This window comes from Macaca fascicularis, chromosome 1 (assembly GCF_037993035.2).
Source record: "Macaca fascicularis isolate 582-1 chromosome 1, T2T-MFA8v1.1".
In the NCBI taxonomy this organism is placed as follows: domain Eukaryota; kingdom Metazoa; phylum Chordata; class Mammalia; order Primates; family Cercopithecidae; genus Macaca; species Macaca fascicularis.
In genome coordinates, this window is record NC_088375.1 from 198802256 (window position 1) to 198824496 (window position 22241).

Genomic DNA, 22241 nt, shown 5'->3' on the forward strand with positions numbered 1-22241 from the left:
TCATGTCCTGTTTTCTTTCTGCTCATCCCCAGGTGTTTTGTTACAATGGTGTGAGGAGACCAGGTAGGTTCATGGGCCCTGTCTGTGTTTGACTTGGTTTAGCAGTGGCTTCTCTCCAGAGATGAGAGAGTCTGGGAAACCTGGGAGCCAGTATAAGCAACTGAAGCCCCTTCAGAGTCGCTTTTGGCTCTAGTGTGTGCAGCAAAATCTAGAAGCAGACCATTATTCCAGACGCACCTAAAATGAACTGTCCAGGGCACTTGGCCACCAAGTTGGAAGGTTTGGCTAGAAAGGCCATGTAGACCCTGTTGTTGGGGTGCCATTTATTGAGTGCTTACCACTTGAAATACACTACTGAACAGTTTGCATGCATTAACCAGCTCACAAGAATTCCATTTTTAGAGTGGAGGCCACAAGTTGCCCAGGTCATACAGTGAGTAAGTGGAAAAGCTAGGGTTCAAAGCTGGGCCAAAGGGCAAAACCCATGCTCTTAATGAAGATTCTCTTTTACTGCCAGGTTAGCACTGTGGGGGAAAAGGGAACAGGCCCACAGCTCCCTCTCCCAGGCTTAGAGAGCTTGAGATAGCTTTTAAAGGGAGGAAGCAAGAGATTGTGTCAGGCTGTATTTGGTAGCACTGCTTAGGGATAGCCTAAGGCCCTGAGGTTTAGACACTCAGGTTGTTGGAGGGAAATGGGGTCCCAGGCCTTGCCTGAAGTCTGTGTGCAGGCCTGAGATGGGGGGAGCCAGTTTTTGATGCATTGTGCTTGAGATGTAGTTTGGTTGTGCAAGGGAAGGACCAGGGTTTTCAGAACCACTGAGAAGGGCAGTTTGCACAGGACTTACCTGCTCTAGCTGGATTAGGCCACCAAGGAGGGATGGTCAGTTTCATGTCCCCAAATATAGGGACATCCTCTGAGCCTCTTTATGTCCCCCTCCATATTATAATTTGGGGTCCCAGGGCAGTGACTAAATTTTGGTCAACTGTGTCAGCACTCGGTGTGGGTCTCAGTCCAGTCACAATGGAGTCTGAATGAATGAAAGAGATTAAGGGAATGAATGTTGGGGCCCAGATGTGGAAAGCTTTATGTAGTGTCTAGACCCTGCCAAAAAAAGTCAGCCGCACCGCCCTTTCCCTTCTCCAGGGGGACCCTCGCCCTTCCTCTCCTCTGGGTACCACAGCCTACTTTTGAGCAGCGGTTTGTATGCTGTGAGGTTTTAGATATTTCCTTTCCCAACGTTAAACTTGGGCAACATTACAGGATTAGGGAGCTGTGGAAACAAAGCTCCCTTAGTGACTTTTCCCAGTTACAGCCCCACGACTGGGGCTGAGGGAAGGAAAGAGCTGGAGACTGCAGAAGTATTTGGAGCATGCAATCCCCAGCAAAGTAACTTCCTGGTCCCCACCCATGTCGTTGATTGGTTGTAGATTACACATCCCTCTCTTACTATGACTATGAGGCTGAGACAGCCCCCTAGGCTAGGCCATTTCCTCCCAGCAAGATGGGGCAGGTGAGCCTGGCTATATGGGAGAGGCTGACTGACGAGGATTTTTGGGGAGTTCTGGAGCTGGGTGGTTGATGCTGGTGGCCTTCGGGCCTGGGGCTGGCTGGGTGGAGCTCTAAGGAAAGGTCTCAGTCTTCAGCCTTTGGCCACCAGGGGTCTCCAAACCACCACTGTACTGTCCCAGAAAGTGACCATTGGACCCCTGGTTTTCAGAATTTGCTAGAAGATGCACCTGATGGAGCAAATCTTAGAGGCTGACCGGAGACTGGAAGTGCTCCCACTCCAATCAGCCCTACAGGACCTGAAAGCAAAGCTCACATATAGCTGCCAGGCTAAGCGCCTGCCTACTGGAGCCAGGGCATTGGAAGAGAGCATTGGCCAAGGATGTCTGGTCACATACATACTTCAAACTCTCATGCTGGCCTCCTGAGTTGTACAAGCTAGCTCTGAGCCCTCCCCTAATCAACCCCCCTTACTTCCTGAGTGGAGGCCAGAGCACCAGCCCCATTCCCCTGATGTAACACTGTCCCATTCCTGCCCCAGACCTCCAACACCAGTGAAATTTCCACATTCAGGTTTCATCTTCTCCTGGAGGGTTGGCCTCCCCTACATTTGTACTGGGCATCCAAGGCCAAGAAGCGGGTGGCAACAGAAGCCTCAGGAGCAGAAATTGCATTCAGTAAAATTAAAATAGTCTCCTAACAAGTAGTTCATTGTGGCTAGTAGGGGGTGGGGGTGCAGGAAAAATGTCCTCCCAGAGCTTAAGTGCTACCATGTGCTGTGTTTTGGAAGCCAAAGGGCCGGTGGGAGGGTAGGAGAGAGGAGGGGAGGGTGGTGGCAGGCAAGGAGCTGCTGTTACTGATCCCCAGCCTTTGATGTAGGGCCAGGCCTGACCCCAGGACAGCCGCCGGCCACTGCCAGGGGAGCAGTGGGACTCAGTGCATTCCTGGGGGCAATTTACACTCTGGCAGGAGGAGAGAGGAAAATTTCTACTGTGGGAAGGGGGAAGGGGGTGGAGGGAAGCCGCTGCAGCAGAGGCTGGGGGAGAGGGTGTTGTGAAGAACAATGGAGGGAGCCAGGACACAGAGTAGCACTCTCCTGCTTCACCCTGGCTCCCTCACCCACGTTGGGTCCAGGCCTCCTCCAGGAAGCCATCTCTGATGGAACCCAGAGCTGGTGAGGAGCTCACATGGGCTGGCCCAGGTACAGCCCAGGGGATGCAGAGAAGCAGCTGCTCTTTCCTCTTGGCTCTGGGAGCCTGGACTGTCAACCATGAGGGCATCTATGACTGAGCTAGGCTAGAGGAGGGATTGGGAGGGTGGTGCGCATGGGCAGGAGGACATTTGCCAGTGAGTGTGGATGAATGTTAGTCATAGCAATAGCTAATCTTTATTGCAGAGTGGCCATGTGCCAGCGCTAGTCAGGTGATAGGCCAGTACTTCACATGTATTTCTCATTTAGCATTCACCACAGCCCTACCACTATCTGCAGATGAGGAGACTGAGGAGCACAGCTAGTATACGGTGGATTCAGCACTTGAACCCAGATAGTCAGGACTTGAACACAAAGCTCTTATCCAGTACATTACATGTTATGTATTTACATTTTTGGGTTTCAGTGTCTGTTTCCTGGTGTTCCTTGGGCACTGTGTCTGGTGTGAATTCCTTTTTTTTTTTTTTTTTGAGACAGAGTCTGACTCTGTCACCCATGCTGCTGAAGTGCTGCAGTGCCACAATCTCAACTCACTGCAACCTCTGCCTCCCAGGTCCAAGCAATTCTCCTATCTCAGCTTCCTGAGTAGGTGGGACTACAGGTGTATGCCACCACACCAAGCTAATTTTTTTTGTTTTTTGTTTTTTTTTTTTTTTTTTTTTTTTTTTGAGACGGAGTCTCGCTCTGTCACCCAGGCTGGAGTGCAGTGGCCGGATCTCAGCTCACTGCAAGCTCCGCCTCCCGGGTTCACGCCATTCTCCTGCCTCAGCCTCCCGAGTAGCTGGGACTACAGGCGCCGGCCACCTCGCCCGGCTAAGTTTTTGTATTTTTAGTAGAGACGGGGTTTCACTGTGTTACCCAGGATGGTCTCGATCCCCTGACCTCGTGATCCGCCCGTCTCGGCCTCCCAAAGTGCTGGGATTACAGGCTTGAGCCACCGCGCCCGGCTGTTTTTTGTTTTTTGAAACAGAGTCTTGCTCTGTTGCCCAGGTTGGAGTGCTGTGGCATGATCTCGGCTCACTGCAAACTCCGCCTCCCGGGTTCAAGCGATTCTTCTGTGTCAGCTTCCTGAGTAGCTGAGACTACAGGCGTGTGCCACCATGCCTGGCTAATTTTTGTATTTTTAGTGTAGATTGGGGTTTCACCATATTGGCCAGGCCAGTCTCGAACTCCTGACCTCGTGATTCGCTTGCCTACGCCTCCTAAAGTGCTGGGATTATAGGCATGAGCCACTGTGCCCCACCTCAATTTTTGTATTATTTTTTTAGAGATGGGGTTTCACCATGTTGACCAGGCTAGTCTTGAACTCCTGACCTCAAGTGATCCGCCTGCATTGGCCTCCCAAAGTGCTGGGATTACAGGCTTGAGCCACCGTGCCTGGTCAAATTCTTCCTTTTCTTTTCTTTTCTTTTCTTTCTTTTCCTTTTTCTTTCTTTTTTTTTTTAAGACAGAGTCTTACTCTGTTACTCAGGCTGGAGTGCAGTGGTGTGATCTCAGCTCACTGCAAGCTCCGCCTCCTGGGTTCAAGCAATTCTCTGCCTCAGGCCCCCCAAGTAGCTGTACAGGTGCCTGCCACCATGCCCGGCTAATTTTTGTATTTTCAGTAGAGACAGGGTTTCACCATCTTGTCCAGGCTGGTCTTGAACTCCTGACCTCGTGATCCACCCTCCTCAGCCTCCCAAAGTGCTGGGATTACAGGTGTGAGCCACCTCAGCCGGCCTGAATTCTTTCATTTAACAAAAATGTAGCTCTGTGTTAGGGGCTGGGGACGTGGAGCTGACCTAGACTTTAGCCCAACCTGCCGGGACCTTCTGCCCATGGGGAAGCAGCTGAATGCAATGTGGGGTCAGGGAGAGAGATTAAAAATGAGGAAATAGGGGAAGTCCTGGCTCTGCTAGTTATTAGCCATGTGACACTGGACAAATGATTTGACCTTTGAGCCTCAGTTTTTTTCATCTGGAAAATGGGACTTATAATGCCTCCCTTGCTGGCTGTTTTAAGGATGACACAAGATGATATATATAAATGTCATGGCCTATGCTGAATATTCCCTAACTGGCAGTTATGAAGAGCTTGATTGTTATTGGGGAACATCTTGCAAAACCACTGCATGGATGGATATATGAATGTCTGAATGTGTAAGGAGGGTAAGTTTGTGAAATCAGGGCATGTCTATGTTGTTCCTCACTGTAGCCCCAAGCATCTAGCACAGCTTGTCAGCACAAAGTAGATGCTCAATAAATGTTTATTGGCTGGGTGCGGTGGCTCATGCCTGTAATCCCAGCACTTTGGGAGGGCAAGGCGGGTGGATCACCTGAGGTCAGGAGTTTGAGACCATCTGGGCCAACATGGCGTAACCCTGTCTCTACTAAAAATACAAAAATTTGCTGGGCATGGTTGCACCTGGGATGGTGCAACCTGTAATCATAGATGCACCTGTAATCCCAGTTACTCGGGAGGCTGAGGCAGGAGAATCGCTTGAACCTGGGAGGCAGAGGTTGCAGTGAGCTGAGATCGCGCCATTGCACTCTGGCCTGGGTGACAAGAGTGAAACTCCGTCTCAAAAATAAATAAATACATGTTTTTAATTTTTATTTTATTATTTTTTTAGAGACAGAGTCTCGCTCTGTCACCCAGGCTGGAGGGCAGTGGTGTGATTCCAGCTCCCTGCAGCCTCACTCTTCCAGGCTCAAGTGGTCCTCCTGCCCCCTAGCTGGGACTAATGTTTTGTAGAGACAGAGTCTCACTTTGTTGCCCAGGCTGGTCTCAAACTCCTGGACTCAAGCAATCCTTCCACCTTCGCTTCCCCAAGTGCTGGGATTACAGATGTGAGCCACTGAAACCAGCCTTGACTGGGTATGGACTGTGAGTATAGAGTGGGGAGATCACAGAGAGAGAGAGGTGTGAGTGCAGGGGAGCCCTCCACCAGGATATACTTTATGGGGCTCAGCACAAAATGAACATGAAGCCCTTAGTTCAGAAATTATTATGAACTCCAAGACAACCCAGGAGAGCGTTAAGTCAGGCCCTCGGGAGTGAGGAGCCCTGTGTGACTCCCATGAAACCACCTCTGACCTCCGCTTGCCTATGGAGCCCCTCTGCCCCCCGGCCTCCCCCAGCCAAGTTGTTAGGGAGAGAGTATAAGGCCTGGGGCTCCCTGGGCTATCTGAGGGAAGGCGAAGAGGGGAAGGATAGCTCAGTGTGGGCAGGCCTGGAGAAAGCCGAGGGAAGGACCCAAAGACCAGCAGACCTCTCCCCAGGAAGCCCCCCAGAGCCAGGCCCATGTCTGAGAGCAGCTCTCTGTCTTCTGTTCCCCCACACCAACCAGGCCGCTGGGTGGTCTAGACACATGTGGTCACATTTAGATGTTGATTGAAGCAAAATTGTTATAAGATTAGAATATTTAAGGTAACTTTAATTTCCACTGCATTGCTGGGATTTTTGAGGATGAGGCCAAGAGATCCCCTGGGGTGGAAGTAGGGAGAATGGTGGGGGCTGCAGGAGGGGTCTCCATCAACCCTGCCTGGGAGGAGAGGCTGTTGGCAACTCAAAAGAAGGAAGGAGAGCTAGACAGAGGGAAGGACTTCCCAGGAATCTTAGAAGCAGGAGTTCAGCCCTCCAGCAGATGTGGGGAGTGAAGGGCCGGCCTTGGTGGAATAGGAATTCAGAGTATCGCACCTCCTCCCCAGACTATCTGCACATCCTGGGCCACACATCTGTGCACACACCCCTCCCTTCAGGTTGCCAGACAGACAGAAAGGAGGGCCAAAGGAGGGTTCCATCCAGGACCTCCCAGGCTCCAACCTGGGGCGGTTGGGGCTCAGAGGGTTTTCTTATTGGCAGATCAATAGAAATTTAGAAGGAAAAAGAAAATAAGGTAATAGTAATCAGGATAACTAACATTATTATTATTATTATTATTATTGGAGACGAAGTTTCGCTGTGTCGCCGAGGCTGGAGTGCAATGGCGCTAACTCAGGTCACTGCAACCTCTGCCTCCCCGGTTCAAGCGATTTTCCTGCCTCAGCCTCCCGAGTAGCTGGGATTACAGGCGCCCACAACCACGCCCAGCTAATTTCTGTATTTTTAGTAGAGACAGGGTTTCACCATGTTGGCCAGGCTGATCTCACACTTCTTACCTCAAGCAATCTACCCACCTTGGCTTCCCAAAGCGCTGGGATTACAGGTGTGAGCTACCGCACCTGGCTGGATTACTAACATTATTATTATTATTATTATTATTAGAGACAGGGTCTCACTTTATTACCCTGTCTGGAGTTCAGTGACATGATCAAAGGTCACTGTAGCCTCAAATTCCTGGGCTTAAGCAATTCTCCCACCTCAGCCTCCTGAGTAGCTGGGATTCCAGATGTGTACCACCACATCCCGCTTGCTTATTTATTTATTTATTTGAGACACAATTTCACTCTTGCTGCCCAGGCTGGAGTGCAGTGGCACAATCTCTGCTCACCTCAACCTCTGCCTCCGAGGTTCAAGTGATTCTCCTGCCTCAGCCTCCTGAGTAACTGGGATTACAGGCATGTGCCACCACGCCTGGCTAATTTTGTATTTTAGTAGAGACGAGGTTTCTCCGTATTGGTCAGGCTGGTCTCAAACTCCTAACCTCAGGTGATCTGCCCGCCTTGGCCTCCCAAAGTGCTGGGATTACAGGCGTAAGCCACGGCGTCTGGCCAGCCCAGCTAATTTATTTATTGAGAGACAGGGTCTCACTATGTTGCCCAGGGCAGTCTCAAATTCCTGGGCTCCAGTGATCCTCCCGCTCCAGCCTCCCAAAGTTCTGTGACTGCATTTATTATTATTAAACGCCCAACTATTATTGACCCATTACTATCTGCCAGGCTTGTATTAAGCCCTTTATTATTCTCTCTCTCTCTCTTTTGGTTTAAACATTTATTTCTCATCATTCTGGAGCCTGAAAGTCTGAGATCGGTGTGCCAACATGGTCAGGTTTTTGATGAAAGCCCCTTCATGGTTTATAGATGTGTGTCTTCTTGTATCCTCACCTGGTGGAGAGAGCTCATTATCTCTCTCTCTTTTTTTTTTAGATGGAGTCTTGCTCTGTTGCCCGTCTGGAGTGCAGTGGCACGATCTCAGCTCACTGCAGCCTCTGCCTCCCAGGTTCAAGCAATTCTCCTGTCTCAGCCTCCTGAGTAGCTGGGACTACAGGCACCTGCCACCACTACCGGCTAATTTTTGTATTTTTAGTAGAGATGGGGTTTCACTATATTGGCCAGGATAGTCTTGATCTCTTGACCTTGTGATCTGCCTGCCTAGGCCTCCCAAAGTGCTAGGATTACAGGCGGAGCTCACTATCTCTTCCAAGAGACGGGATAGCACAATGGTAAAGTGGAAGATGATGAGCCAGCTTGCCTGGAGCCACATCCCAGCTCTCTCTTCCCAGCTGTGTGGCCATGAGTGAGTGAGTTAAGCCCTCTGTGCCTCAGTTTTCCCATCTACAAAGTGGGGACAATAAAGAGACCAACCTCAAAGAGTTGTTGTAAGGATTAAATGAGTTAATCCACATAAAGCGCTCAGAACAGTGCCTGGCATGGGGCAAGAGCCCTGAGTGTTTGCTGTTCGTCATCAGGGGCTGTTATCCCCCTTTCATAAAGGAGGAATTTGAGGTTTTAGAGAAATGAGGTCACTTGCCCACAGCTATAGACAGGCAGCACTGGGATCCAAACCCAGGTCTGCTGGACTCCTCAGCCCACTGTCTGAACCACCAGGCTGGTGCCAGAGCTGACTCTGCCAGGGGCCGTGCTAAGCAAGTTACATGTTGCGTCTGGTTCACTTTAACCACCCACCCCATTTGATACCCCTGCCCAGGCCTAGAGCAGTCCTTGAAGCCTTGCTGGCCAGCTTCTGATTGTTGTGGCTGAGGGAACTGAAGCCCAGAGAGGGGTAGCAACTTGCCCAAGGCCACACAGCAGGTGATCACAGGCAGAGCTGACCCACTGATATCCAGACACCACCAGAGACAGGCCAAGGTGGAAGCCCCTGGTAGGGACGGGTGAGGAGTCTGGCTGGGAGTTTGGCCTTGTCTAGTCAAGAGATGAGCCTTGGTGTGAGAGTCCACGACCTCTGAGCAAATAGCTGGTGGATAAGCAGACAGCGGCCACAAGGTCATGGCACAGCTGTCAGCCTCTACTGGGGGATGGGGAGCTGAGGCACCTCTCGGGGTTGGGGAGGCCCCTGATGGCCAGTGAACACCAGGGCCACAGGATCTGGCCACGAGACAGGGCCCAGACTTGGCGTCCAGGGCTGGTTGAAAGGAGAAGGAGCTGCAGCCCTCCCTCCCTGCAAGGCACTGGGCAGGGGCAGGTGGGGCAGGGGTTGGGGGGAAAGGGAGGGGACTGGGACAGGTGTGTACCTCATAGAATCAGGCCTAGGACCCCAGGAAAAGTATAAGGAGTGAGTCAGGAGACCCAGGGGTGGGATCTGAGTGGGAGACCAGCTGAATTTGTGTCCGAGTGTGGGTGTGAAGCCCGTGGGAGCCCCTTCCCCACACAGCGTGTCTCTCCCTTGCCCACTTGTGTCACCAGGCCCCACTTCATGCAGCCCTCCCTCCCTTCTCTCTGAACAGCTCACACTCAGAGTAAAGTGCTCTGCATGGATTGACTGTCATCTTCACAACATGCCTATGAGAGCTTCCCAGATGGAGAAACTGAGGCACCAGGGGTTGTTTGCCCAGTGGCATGTGGCTGGTGGGTGGTGGCACTTGGATTTGAACCCAGGCAGTCTAACTCCAGGGTCTTTGCTGTCAACCTTTAGTCCCTGCTGCCTAGCTCCCACCCCTTCCCAAGTCTATCCCCAAGCACACTCAACCCCCATCAGATCCCCATGCAGGGTCCAGTTTCCACACCAGCTTCGGGGTCAGGCTTCAGTAATCCCCCCTCAGTCGGTGTCCTCCTTGGCACCCTGCCAGCCAGGACCCCTCCCTTCTCTGGGCAGCGCCCTAGTCTGGGTCCCCTGTAGTTCAGGCCAGGAGGCCACACCCAAAGACCCCTGGCAATTACCCCCAATTCTGACGGGTGGGATGGAGTAGGCCAGGCTCTGATGGTAGGTGAGGGTGAGAGGCCCTGTTGTGGAGTGGCAGGGCTGGTGTGTACCTTGGCAGGGGGACAGAAAAGTGGGAGGCCCTCAGAGGGCAGGCAGCAGGAGGGGGAAGGTTGAGGGGGGTGGGCCCTGACCCGGGACAGCCTGGGGCCCTCCCTGCTCCTTTCCTGGACCTGGTGAAGGCTCTGCTCTTTCCTGCTTAGAAAACACACACACACACAGCCACACTCACACACCCACACACACAGCCACCCACATCCCCCTACACAGACACACACCCACCCACACCCACACCCACGCAACCACACACACCCACACCAAGCCACACACACACTCCCACCTCCCACACACAGCCACATGCACATCCACACCCACAGCCACACCCACACACCCACACACAGTCACACAGAGCCACACACATACACACACTCCCACTCACACAGCCACACACCCCCCCACCCCACAGTCACACACACAAAGTCACATGTACATACACCCACATAGCCACACACACCCCCCCACAGCCACACACACCCACACAAAGCCACATAGCCACATCCACACACCCACATATAGCCACCCACACTCCCACCCCCACACACAGCCACCCCCCCACACCCCCCCATGCACACATACCTCCCCACATGCACACACAGGAATACACCCCCCACACCTCCACACACCCACACACATGCAAACTCCCCCACACCCATGCACACACACGCACACACACACACACCCAAGCATACATACCTCCACATATGCCCACAACCACCTACATGCACGTGTGCACACACACACACAGGCACGCGCACACACACACCCCCAAGCACACATACCTCCACTTATGCCCACACCCACCTACATGCACGTGTGCGCACACACACACAGGCACGCACACACACATACACACGTACACACCTACCTACATGCACACACACCCACGCCCACACCAACCTACATGCATACACGCACACAAACACGCACACACACACCCACACCCCAGAGTCCTCTCCTGACCTCATCTCCCCTTCCCCCTGCCCTTGCTGCCTCCCCCTTCCTCCCCTGTTGCTTGGCTACTGCCCCTACCCCCACCTCAACCTCCAACCCTTAATTGCTGTCCCTAAGGATGTCCTTCTGTGACAGCCCATCCTGCGAGCCTCCCTGGACTTCTAGAAGCACTCTGCCTTTGCCTGCTGGGCCACTGCTCTCCCGGTCCCTGCCACCTTCTCAGTCTCCTTTGCCAACCCCTCTTCCTCTGCAGCCCCGTGAATGCTGATGAGTGTCCTGGCCGTGCCCTGCCCGCCTTCCTGGGCCCGCTCCTTACTCTATGGCATCAGTCGCCATCTGCAAACTGTGGACTCCTCCTCGCTCTCCCAGAACTCTCACCTCCCTTCCGGATCCGTGGAAGTCCCACAGGCTCATCCAACTCATTGCATCCGCCCTCCTCCTTCTGCTAGACCCCACCGCCCCCAGGCCTAGCCCAAAGCCTGCGCACTGTCCTTGACACTGCCTCTTCCTAGGCCCCTCGCCCAAACTCTGCCTAATTCACCTGCTCACTCCCCTCACACTGGGACCTCCCTTCCCTTCCCCCTCACTGTCCACCTCATGGGACCATGCCAGGGTATTCCCGCAGCCTCCTCGGTGTCCTGCCTCTATCTTCCTCCACACAGCTTTGGGCGGCTCTTTCCAAAACACAAATCTGACCACATGACTGCCCCGCTCCAGAGCCTTCCGTGACTCCCCATTTCCCGGGGACTAGGTCTGGCCAGCCTCAGCCTGCTCCGCCTGCCTCTGTGACCCCGGTTCAATGCCCTAAAGCCTGAATGTGCGGACCACGACTGGCCCCTGTGAGTCCTCCGGGCTCAGCCTACCGAGGTCACGTCTGCAGGCAGCCTTCTGGGGACTCCTTAGTGGGGGGCCGCCAGCCCGAGCTGCCCCTTCCCTGCAGGACCGCGCCTGGCCGTCCTTCTCAGCAGCCGCGTCCGTCCAGCCAGGCGGGTGGCCTCTCGAGGGCAGGGGCTGCGCGGACTCCCTGGTGGCCGAGCCGCGGGTCAGGTGGACGGGAGGGGTGGGGGCGGGCCGTCCAGGAGCGCGTGTGTGGCGGGGGCTCTGCGTGGGTGTCGGGGAGGGAGGCAGCCGTCCGAGGCCGCGCTGGGCCGGGAGGGGCGCGGGCCTTGGCCGTGGCTGTGGAAAGAAGAGGGCGGAGGCCCCGCCCCGACGCGCCCCTCCCGCTACCCGCCCACTCCGGCAGCCGCGAGGGGCGGCCGGCAGAGCTACGCGGAACCCCGCCGGCGCGGACCCCGGACCCCGACGCCGCCCGCCCAGCCGCGGACGCCCCTGTGCGGAGCCCGCGCCGCCTGGGCCGCCCTCGAGGGCCGGGAGCGGCGCCCGGCGGCCGCGCCCGCAGGTAAAGGCGGGGAGGCGGGCACTGGGGCTCGGGTTGGGGGAATCCGAGGGCAGGACCTGGGCTGGGCTTCCCCCAGCACCATGCGGGACGGCAGGGCCGGCGCCTCGGACTCTGGGATGGGGACGCGGTGGGGGACTTGGGCCAGGGGGTTGCCTTAGGATGGGGGAGCCCATCCCGTTCCCTGCGCTCCGTTCCCTCCCAGGCAGGATCCCAGGAAAGCCCCCTCCTCCCTTCCTCTCCCAGCAGTGAGGGCTCCAGCATCAGACAGTGCCTTGAGGAACCCCCCCTCCCCGACGAGGTGGCTCTGGGCGCGTCACCACCTCCCGGTCTCCCGTCCTACCTGTAAAGTGGGGATAACAAGTCTGCCTTCGCAGGGTGATGGAGGAGAGAGGAGGGAGTGAGGGGCCTTAGCATCCTCCCCGCTCTCACTCCTGCCGCCATCTCTCTGCCATTGCTGATTTGCTGGAGACCTCCCAGTTATAAGGTTTTCTGCCTTAGCCCCCAAGTTCCTCCTATTCTAGGTGCCCTGTCAGTCCCCTCGCCCCAAACTGGAGACAGGTTCCCAGGAATGTCCCTGTCAGGGGCTCAGCATCCCCCTAGCTCCAGACCGAGACTTGCAGGGGGTGAGAGCCACTGCCTGGCCAAGAGGAACTGGGGTCCCAGGGCCCCAGAACAACCTCCCGGTGTCTCTGCCCTGGGTCTGGAGCCACCCTAGCCCCAGAAATCCTCCAGGTAGAGAAATGCTATTCAGCCAGAGGGGCCCAGGAACGCCATTGCCATGGGGAAAACTTTGCTGGTTGTATGTGTGCGCACACGTGTGTGTGCCTGTGTGAGGCCATGCTGGGTTCCTGACACAGACATGCGGCTGACCTCCTTAGGGGTGCCCGAGCAACCAGAAGTCATCCCTCCTGTCTGCTGTCAGCACCTTTTGCTCAGGCTGGCAGCAGGGACCCATCCACTCCTCTTGGCAGAGTCCCTTTAGCAAGGACAACCTCCCAGCAGCTGTACTGGGCATTTGAAAGGTCTGGGGGCCGTGCAGCTGGATGGCTGGAGGGTCAGGCAGCCTGAGGTCCCTCTCTGGGGACTGAGCTAAGATCGACTGATCCTTTTACTGCCCCAAGCTGATGGGGCCTCAGGGCAGGAATTGATCTCTGGAGAGACACCGTGGTTGGTGGTCTCGGTCAGGGCATAGGCGCCCTCACTGGCTTCCCACTGGACTGGTGAACACCTACAAATGCTTGGACACACAATGACCCCAGAGGATAGTGAGGAGAAACCACAGACACATTCACCTAGCCACACACAGCCTTGCACCCTTCTGAGAGCCACGCATGTCACACACCGACCCAAACATTCATTAGATTCATGCGGACACACTCCTCCACTGAAACATACACCACCACAAGACACAGGCAGACGCATGCACACACACCCAAACTCCTACAGACACATGGCAGGCCCCACGTGCCCCAGCCAGACATACTCAGACAGGACGGCACACACACACATACGCTCACACCCAGACACGCTCACCAGGGTCTCTTTCTCTGGTTTCACTTGTCTACCGCAGTGAAAATGAGAATTTCCGCTCTTTGGCTCAGAGGAAGGGGAAAGAAAATATGGAAGTGAATGTGTCTGTTAGCAAGAAGGAGGAGAAAGATACTAAGCAGGGCTGTCAGCCTGAGCCCCTGTACTCCACTACCTTCTCTGCTCCTGCCTGAGCTGGAACAAAGGATGCACAGTCCCAGCTTCCTTGCCCTGCTGGCCCCCCAGCCCGCTCCAGAGCTCTCAGTGGCAGGGATGGGACGCCTCTTATAGGGAAGTGGGGCCTCAGATGAGCTGGTCCCATCCGTGGCAGGAGGAACTTACCGTGTCGGGACGAAGGAACGAGAGAGACACAGCGGCCTCTCCTATGGGGTGTGGCTGTGGTTCCACGGTGCGCTACTAGGTACCAAGGAGGGGCACCATGCAAGCTGAAGTGCAGATCAGGGAAGGTGGCACCTAAGAGATGATCTGGCCAGGGCTTTCAAGGATGATAATTTTGACAGGTGCAGGGGATGGAAAGGGTGAATGGGAGGGCATTCCCAGCTGAGGGCACAGTTCGTGCAGAGGTGTGAAGGGGGAGGCTTCAAGGTTCTTTCAGGGACAGTGAGTAATGGGCACTGTTGGATCACACTGGGGAGCAGGAGGGACTCATGACTTTGAGGTCAGATTTCTTTTTTTTTTTTTTTTTGAGACGGAGTCTCACGCTGTTGCCCAGGCTGGAGTGCAGTGGCGCGATCTCGGCTCACTGCAAGCTCCGCCTCCTGGGTTCCCGCCATTCTCCTGCCTCAGCCTCCTGAGTAGCTGGGACTACAGGCGCCCGCCACCGCGCCCGGCTAATTTTTTGTATTTTTAGTAGAGACGGGGTTTCACCGTGGTCTCGATCTCCTGACCTTGTGATCCGCCCGCCTCGGCCTCCCAAAGTGCTGGGATTACAGGCTTGAGCCACCGCGCCCGGCCTGAGGTCAGATTTCTAAGGGCCCTGTCCAGAGAAAGGGTGTGAGCTGCAAATGATACAGTCTGGAGATCACTCTGGCTGCTCTGGGGAACAAGGATGAAGGGGGGATCTTCAAGGCAAGGGAGATCATGGAGGAGGCTGGGCAGAGTTTAAGGAGAAAGGTGACAGGGGATGAAGTGGGCGGTTGCCATGGGGATGAGAGGAAGAAGTAGATGGAAAGGAGTAAGCCGGTTGGCAGTGGGGCCAGGAGCCTTGCACTAGATGGCTGTGGCCTGTCCCCAGAGAAGGCAGGTGCACGGGAGATGTGGGTTTGGCCCTGAGGTCTGATAAGTTGAGATGACTGGGAGCTGGGGACTGAGTGTAGCCCTGAAGCCTGGGTGGGTTTGTGAGGCCATATGTGGACACACATGTGCCCAAGTACCAGTCATGGAAGTCTGGCTCCCAGAAAGAGAATTCCAGGCCCACTTTGTTCTGAGGGCATTTCCAGAGTGGGTGGAGTGTGGACAGCAGATCTTGAGTGAGGCAGCATGTGTTGTGTGGAGAGGAGCTCGCACTGGGAGTCAGACAGACCTAGGACTTCCCATCTCTGAGCCTCAGTTTGACATCTCTAAAATGGGAATGCTGTACTTGTCTCCAGAGTTGTTTTGCCTGCAGAGAGGTGAGGAGTAGTCCCAGGTCACACGTGTGATGGGGGCGTAGCACCTAGATTGTCTGATCAGTGTCCATTCCGCCTTTCTGGTTGGATCCTAGAAGTGGACTGGGGAGGACTGGCCCTGCTTCCATTCAGATTCTTGGAAAGTTCTGAATTGGAGGCTGACTGTCCCCATGCAGCCTGGATGGGCTGGGATTCCTGGCTCTTTTTTTTTTTTTTGAGATGGAGTCTCGCTCTGTCACCCAGGCTGGAGTGCAGTGGTGCGATCTCAGCTTACTGCAAGCTCTGCCTCCCAGGTTCACGCCATTCTCCTGCCTCAGCCTCCTGAGTAGCTGGGACTACAGGTGCCCGCCACCGCGCCCAGCTAATTTTTTGTATTTTTAGTAGAGATGGGGTTTCACCATGGTCTGGATCTCCTGACCTCATGATCCACCTGCCTTGGCCTCCCAAAGTGCTAGGATTACAGGCATGAGCCACTGCACCCAGCCCTCCTGGCTCTTGAAGGGGAAGAGGTCACATGTGGGGGTGGCAGAGGGTTAGTGCCTCATAGGGAGAGCCAGGCGGCAAATGCTGGCCCAGCTCATGGATGGGGTTATGGAGACTCAGAGGGGAACTCACCTGAGGTCACATGGCAGCCAGCGGCAGAATCAAAACAGAGGCCAGGATCCCAGGCCCAGGTCCCCTTCCTCACAAAGGCTGCCTTCCCTCAAAGGACATGGAGCAGAGGGAACCTTGTCACTTGAGGTTCTGTGATTTCTTTCTTTTCTTTCTTTCCCTTCCTTCCCTTCTTTCCCTTCCTTCCCTTCCTTCCCTTCCCTCCCTTCCCTTTCTTTTCTTTCCTTTTCCTTTCTTTCCCTTCCTCCCTCCCTCCCTCCCTCCCTTCCTTCCTTTCTTGCTCCTTCCTTCCTTTCTTTCTCCTTCCTTCCGTCCTTTCTCCTTCCTTCCTTCCTCCCTCTTTCTTTCTTTCTTTCTTTCTTTCTTTCTTTCTTTCTTTCTTTCTTTCTTTCTTTCTTTCTTTCTTTCTTTTCTTTCTTTCTTTCTTTTTCTTTCTCTTTCTTTTTTCTCTCTCTCTTTCTTTCTCTCTTTTCTTTTCTTTTCTCTTTTCTTTTCTTTTCTTTTTTTTTCTTTCTTTTCTTTTCTTTTCTTTTCTTTTCTTTCTTTTCTTTCTTGTCTGGCTCTTGTTGCCCAGGCTGGAGTGCAGTGGCGCAATCTTGGCTCACTGCAACCTCCACCTCCCAGGTTGAAACGATTCTCCTGCCTCAGCCTCCCAAGTAGCTGGGATTACAGGCGTCCACCACCACGCCCGGCTAATTTTTTGTATTTTTAGTAGAGACAGGGTTTTACCATGTTGGCCAGGCTGGTCTTGCACACTTGACCTCAGGTGATCCGCCCACCTTGGCTTCCCAAAGTGCTGTGATTACAGGGGTGAGTCGCTGTGCCTAGCCAATAAGAAGGTAGAACAGCAACTTTTTTTTTTTTTTTGACAGAGTCTCGCTCTGTCACACAGGCTGGAGTGTAATGACATGATCTCGGCTCACTGCAACCTCCACCTCCCAGGTTCTAGCCATTCTTCTGCCTCAGACTCCCTAGTAGCTGGGACTACAGGTGAGCACCACCATGCCTGGCTAATTTTTGTATTTTTAGTAGAGACGGGGTTTCACCACATTGGCCAGGCTGGTCTCAAACTCCTGACCTCATGATCCACCCGCCTTGGCCTCCCAAAGTGCTGGGATTACAGGAGTGAGCCACTGTGCCATGCCTGGTCTTTTTTTTTTTGACGGAGTCTCGCTCTGTTGCCCGGGCTGGAGTGCAGTGGCGCGATCTTGGCTCACTGCAATCTCCACCTCCTGGATTCAAGCGATTCTCCTGCCTCACCCTCCCAAATAACTGGGATTACAAGTATGTGCCACCAGGCCCGGCTAAATTTTGTATTTTTGGTAGAGACAAGGTTTCACCATGTTGACCAGGCTGGTCTTGAACTCCTGACTTCAAGTGATCCACCCACCTTGGCCTTCCAAAGTGCTGGGATTATAGGTGTTAGCCACCATGCCTGGCCTTTCTTTCTTCCTTCCTTCCTTCCTCTCTCTCTTTCTTTTTTCCTTCTTTTTTTCTTTTTTTTTTTTGAGATGGAGTCTCGCTCTGTCACCCAGGCTGGAGTGCAATGGCACCATCTCGGCTCACTGCACTCTGCCTGCCAGGTTCAAGTGATTCTCTTGCCATCTCGGCTCATTGTACTCTCTGCCTCCCGGGTTCAAGCGATTCTCTTGCCTCAGCCTCCTGAGTAGCTGCGATTACAGGCATGTGCCACCAAGCCTGGCTAGTTTTTGCATTTTTAGTAGAGACGGGGTTTCACCATGTTGGTCAGGCTGGTCTTGAACTCCTGATCTTGTGGTCTGCCCGCCTCGGCCTCCCGAAGTGCTGGGGTTACAGGCATGAGCCATTGCACCCAGCCTCTCTTTATTTATTTATTTTTTTGAGATGGAGTCTCTCTTTGTCGCCCAGGTTGGAGTGCAGTGGTGCAATTGCGGTTCACTGCAACCTCTGTCTTCCGGGTTCAAGTAATTCTCCTGCCTCAGCCTCCCAAGTAGCTGGGATTACAAGTGCGCACCATCATGCCCGCTAATTTTTGTATCTTTAGTAGAGACGGGGTTTTGCCATGTTGGTCAGGCTGGTCTTGAACTCCTGACCTCAAGTGATCCGCCCGCCTGAGCCTCCCAAAAGGAATGGAATCTTAATTGTCGTACGTCTACAGTGTGTGGGGCATTTTCGTAGCACAGGGGTTTTTTTGTGGAGGGGGAAAGGAGGAATAGCAGGCATGAGAAGGTCAGGCCCAGAGAGAGCCCAGAACCGTGAGGGCTGGGATGGTATTTTCTATTATCTAGGAACCCTTGGTGGTCCCTGGTGGGTCCTGTGAGGAAGGGAAGCCTCTGGGAGGAAGTGGGGTCTGAGCCGGGGGTCCTGGCCTCTGGTCTCAATTCTGCCACTGGCTGCTGTGTGACCTCAGGAGAGTTTTCCTCTGAGTCTCTGTAATCCCATCCATGAGCTGGGTCAGCAGTGCCAGCCTGCCTCTGCTTACAGCTTATGGTGAGGAGAAACCTAGATTGCAGGGTAGAGGGGTCACTTCTCTCCTGAAAGATCCCAGGTGGCCAACACTTTGGTCTCCACACCTGTCCAGTGTCCACAGCCCCCACCACCCGGAAGTTCTCCTTTCTGGCTAGCCTCCTTCTTTCCCACTGTGCTGGCTGCCACCAAGCTCTGCGTGGGCACTCCAGGCCACGCTCCCTGACAGGCAACCACGGCTCTGCTCATGGCAAGCATTCTTTTCATAGTTCCTGGAGCACAGCAAATCCGGCTGCTTAGCCAGGAATGCAGAGCCCCCTCCTGCAGCGGCAGCAGGGGCTGGATTGTGGGTGGAACCCCTGGGGGTCAGGCAGGAGGGACTGAGGGGGTGCGGAGGACCGACCTCCACCCCAGTACACACCATGCCTCAGCTCGGGGGAGCCAGGAGGCTGTCCTCATCTTTGGACTTGCTCAGCTTGGGGCCAAGCTCTGGGACTGTCCTTCCCAGGCTAGGGGAACTTGGGCAAATGACGTCTCTCTGAGCCTCAGTTTCTGATCTGTAAAATCAAGTTTATAATACTAACCTCACAGGGCTGTTGAGAGGTGTCGTGGTGATTTTATTTATTTATTTATTTATATTTTTTATTTTTTTGAGACGGAGTTTTGCTCTTGTTGCCTAGGCTGGAGTGCAATGGTATGATCTCAGCTCGTTGTAACCTCTACCTCCCAGGTTCAAGTGATTCTCCTGCCTCAGCCTCTTAAGTAGCTGGGATTACAGGCACCCGCTAATTTTTGTATTTTTAGCAGACACGGAGTTTCTCCATGTTGGTCAGACTGGTCTCGAACTCCTGACCTCAGGTGATCTGCCCGCCTTGGCCTCCCAAAGTGCTGGGATTACAGGCATGAGCCACTGCGCCTGGCCAGTGATTATATTTATAATAGGGCATATTTATTTAGCGTTCATATATGCCAAGCACTGCTCTGAGTCCATTATACAAAATTAACTTGTTTAATCCTCACAAATGCTCTGTGAAGCTGGGCTTGGCAGCTTTATATGGGCTGGGCAGAGCTGGGTTCAGATTCCACCCCCTTCACTTCCTAGCCTGGTTGCCTTGGAGAATGGATGTGACCTCTCTGGGACCTAGCGCTCTTCCTCAGTAAAATGGGACAGCAGTTCCAGCCTTCCAGGGTTACGGGAGTAAATAATGCCTGGAGTTCCCATTTCACTGATGAAGAAGCTGAGGCCCAGAGGGAGGTCTCATGCTAGTAAGAGCTAGCGCTGAGATAAGGATGCATGCAGAGAGGTCCTCTTAATCCGACATGATTTTTAAAGAAAGATTTTTAGCCCAGAGCCTGCCCGTAGTAGGCGCTCAGAAATAGGAACCTCTCCCATGAGCCCCATTGCTGGCAGGAGCCAATTGTTCACCTCATGGCCATCAGCACCTCAGTCTGGAAAGTTGGAATGGGGAAGCGGGCCTGAGGCCCTGGCCAGCCTCCCTGGAACCCTGCAGCTCTCAGAAGCTGGTGGGGCATGGGGGGTGGGGGGTGCAGACTGTCCCACCCACATCTGGTCTGGGATTTAGCCAACAGCAGCAGGCTCTGTGCAAAGGGGAGACGTCGCCAGGGGAGGGGCTCCAGGAGGGGATTAGGGAAGGCAGCTGGGGGTGGAGGTTAAGAACAGAGTCCCATTGAAGTTGGCTCAGGCACCGCCCTGGCTTACCCACTCACCCCCACTTCCTATTTGTAAGACCAAGGGGGCCTTGGCCCGCTGGAGCGGACTCCTGAGGCACCTGATAGTAGCTGCCCACTCTGCTCCCAGCCTTGCCTGTCCCTGGTGCCATCTAGGTTGAGGCAGCACAGGTGGGGTAGAGCAGGAGTAGGGGGCAGGGCCCATGGCTGAGGTCTTCAGGGAGCCCAGGTGTACAGGGCTTTTAACCACCTGGGGGCCAGGCAGAGCTGGGTTCGGATCCCACCTCCTTCACTTCCTAGCCTGGTTTCCTTAGAGAATGGATGTGACCTCTCTGGCACCTAGTTCTCCTCCTCAGTAAAATGGGACAGCAGTTCCAGCCTTCCAGGGTTCCAGGAGTCAGTAGTGCTGATGAGTGTGCCTAGTGCTATGTCCAGTGCATACAATGAACTTGGGATGCAGACACCATTGTTATTGACTATTAACATGGGGGAAGGGAATGGGGAAGCAGCTTTAGGTAGGACCTGCATCTGTGATCCTGATATTCAAGGCATTTCTCAGTCTGACCCCAGCCAGGTCTCCTCTCCTCAAATCATCTGTATGGTGAAGAGCCTAGGCTTTGGAGCCCATAGCCAGGGTTCTAATTCAGGTTCTACTTTTTTTTTTTTTTTTTAAGAGACAGGGGTATCACTATGTTGCCCAGGCTGGACTCAAACTCCTGAGCTCAAGTGATTCTCCTGCCTTGGCCTCCCAAAGTACTGGGATTACAGGCGTGAGCCACCGTGCCCAGCTCCAGGCTCTACTTTTCATGAGCTGTGTGACGTTGGGCCAGTTACTTAACCTCTCTGGCCCTTAGTTTTCTCATCTGTAAAAAGGCAAGATGAAATACTTTTGTCACTGGGTTGTTGTGAGGATTAAATGAGATAATTCATGAGAACACCCAGAATGGTACCTGGCACACAGTAGGTACACAATGAATATTAGCTCTGATTAGTTAGTTCATGTGTTTGTTTATTTTATTTGGATTCTCTCCATCCCCTGAATATATTCAGGGCTTTTACACTCTCACACATGCTGTTCCCTTGGCCCAGGACTGATCACCTCTCCCCACCACCAACCAGTTAAATCCATGTTCATCCTTCAAAGCCCAGAGCCAACATAAGTCATTTCTTCTCCCAGAGTCTCATGGTGTGGGGAGGGGGCTGGGGCCAGAGAAGCTGGGGCTAAGCTGAGCTGGAGGGTCCTCCTACCTGGGCTCCATCATCCAGGCTGTGGCCCCATGACCCAGCTCCAGGGTCATAGTGTTCAGAGTGGCAGGATGGAGGCAGGGCTCAGCTGAGTTGGAGAGGAGGCCTAGGAGCTGCTGGCTCTGGCATCTGGCTGCTTGTGCAGCTACAGACAGGACTGGATGTCAGAGTTTCCATGGGAGCAGGCAGAGGCAAGCAAGCAGCTGTGGGAGAGAGTGACGCGGCCCACAGGCCTCCCTGCCAGGTGGGCTGGCTGGGCGTCCCCTCCCCATCTACCCCGGAGTCATGTCTGGGTCTGGACTTTAGCCCCGGATCCTTTGCGTATAGCTATGTGACCTGGAGTAGGGCTTTTATTAGATCCTGGCACCACGCCTGATTAAGGCAGAAATGGGGACCCAGCCATCCAGGGCTCTGACCACATCACTTCCCCAACTAAATAACCTTCGATGGCTCCCCATTGCTCTCCAGAGAAATGCAAGCATGGCATTCAGATTTCCTCACCATGTTGCCCCAGCCTCCCCGTCCCACAGCACTTCTGGACCTTCCCTGTATATTACTACCTGAAATTCCTTCTGCCACCTCGTCTGCCTTTCAGACTCTGATTCATCCTTCAGGACCCAGCTCCAGTGTCCCTTTCTCCATGAAGCCTTCAGGGGAAGCTTAAGGCGGCAGTGTTCCCTGCTTCATGCTCCCACAGCCCAGAGATCTTTGCCAATTGTGTGATGACCGCTTGTCTGATGCCCCCAGCCCTTCAGGACAAGGCAGGGCAGGGTATGGGGTTGAACCACTTCTGTGGTCCATGGCCCAGGCTTGGGTCCTCCATATAGTAGAAGCTTCCCCAGCAGGGATCCTAACCCAAAGTAGGGGCCACCCCAAACCAGAACTGACATAT

General features: G+C 54.1%; 1 protein-coding gene across 1 annotated transcript in view; it reads left to right on the forward strand.

Moving 5' to 3' along the window:
* The first annotated feature begins 12065 nt into the window (after nt 1-12065).
* The window catches only part of COL8A2 (collagen type VIII alpha 2 chain), a 32755-nt gene continuing 22579 nt past the window's right edge, over nt 12066-22241 (forward strand). The window contains exon 1 of the mRNA XM_045374620.3: nt 12066-12203. The gene's annotated coding sequence lies outside the window, so the exon portion shown is untranslated. The remainder of the gene's footprint in view (nt 12204-22241) is intronic.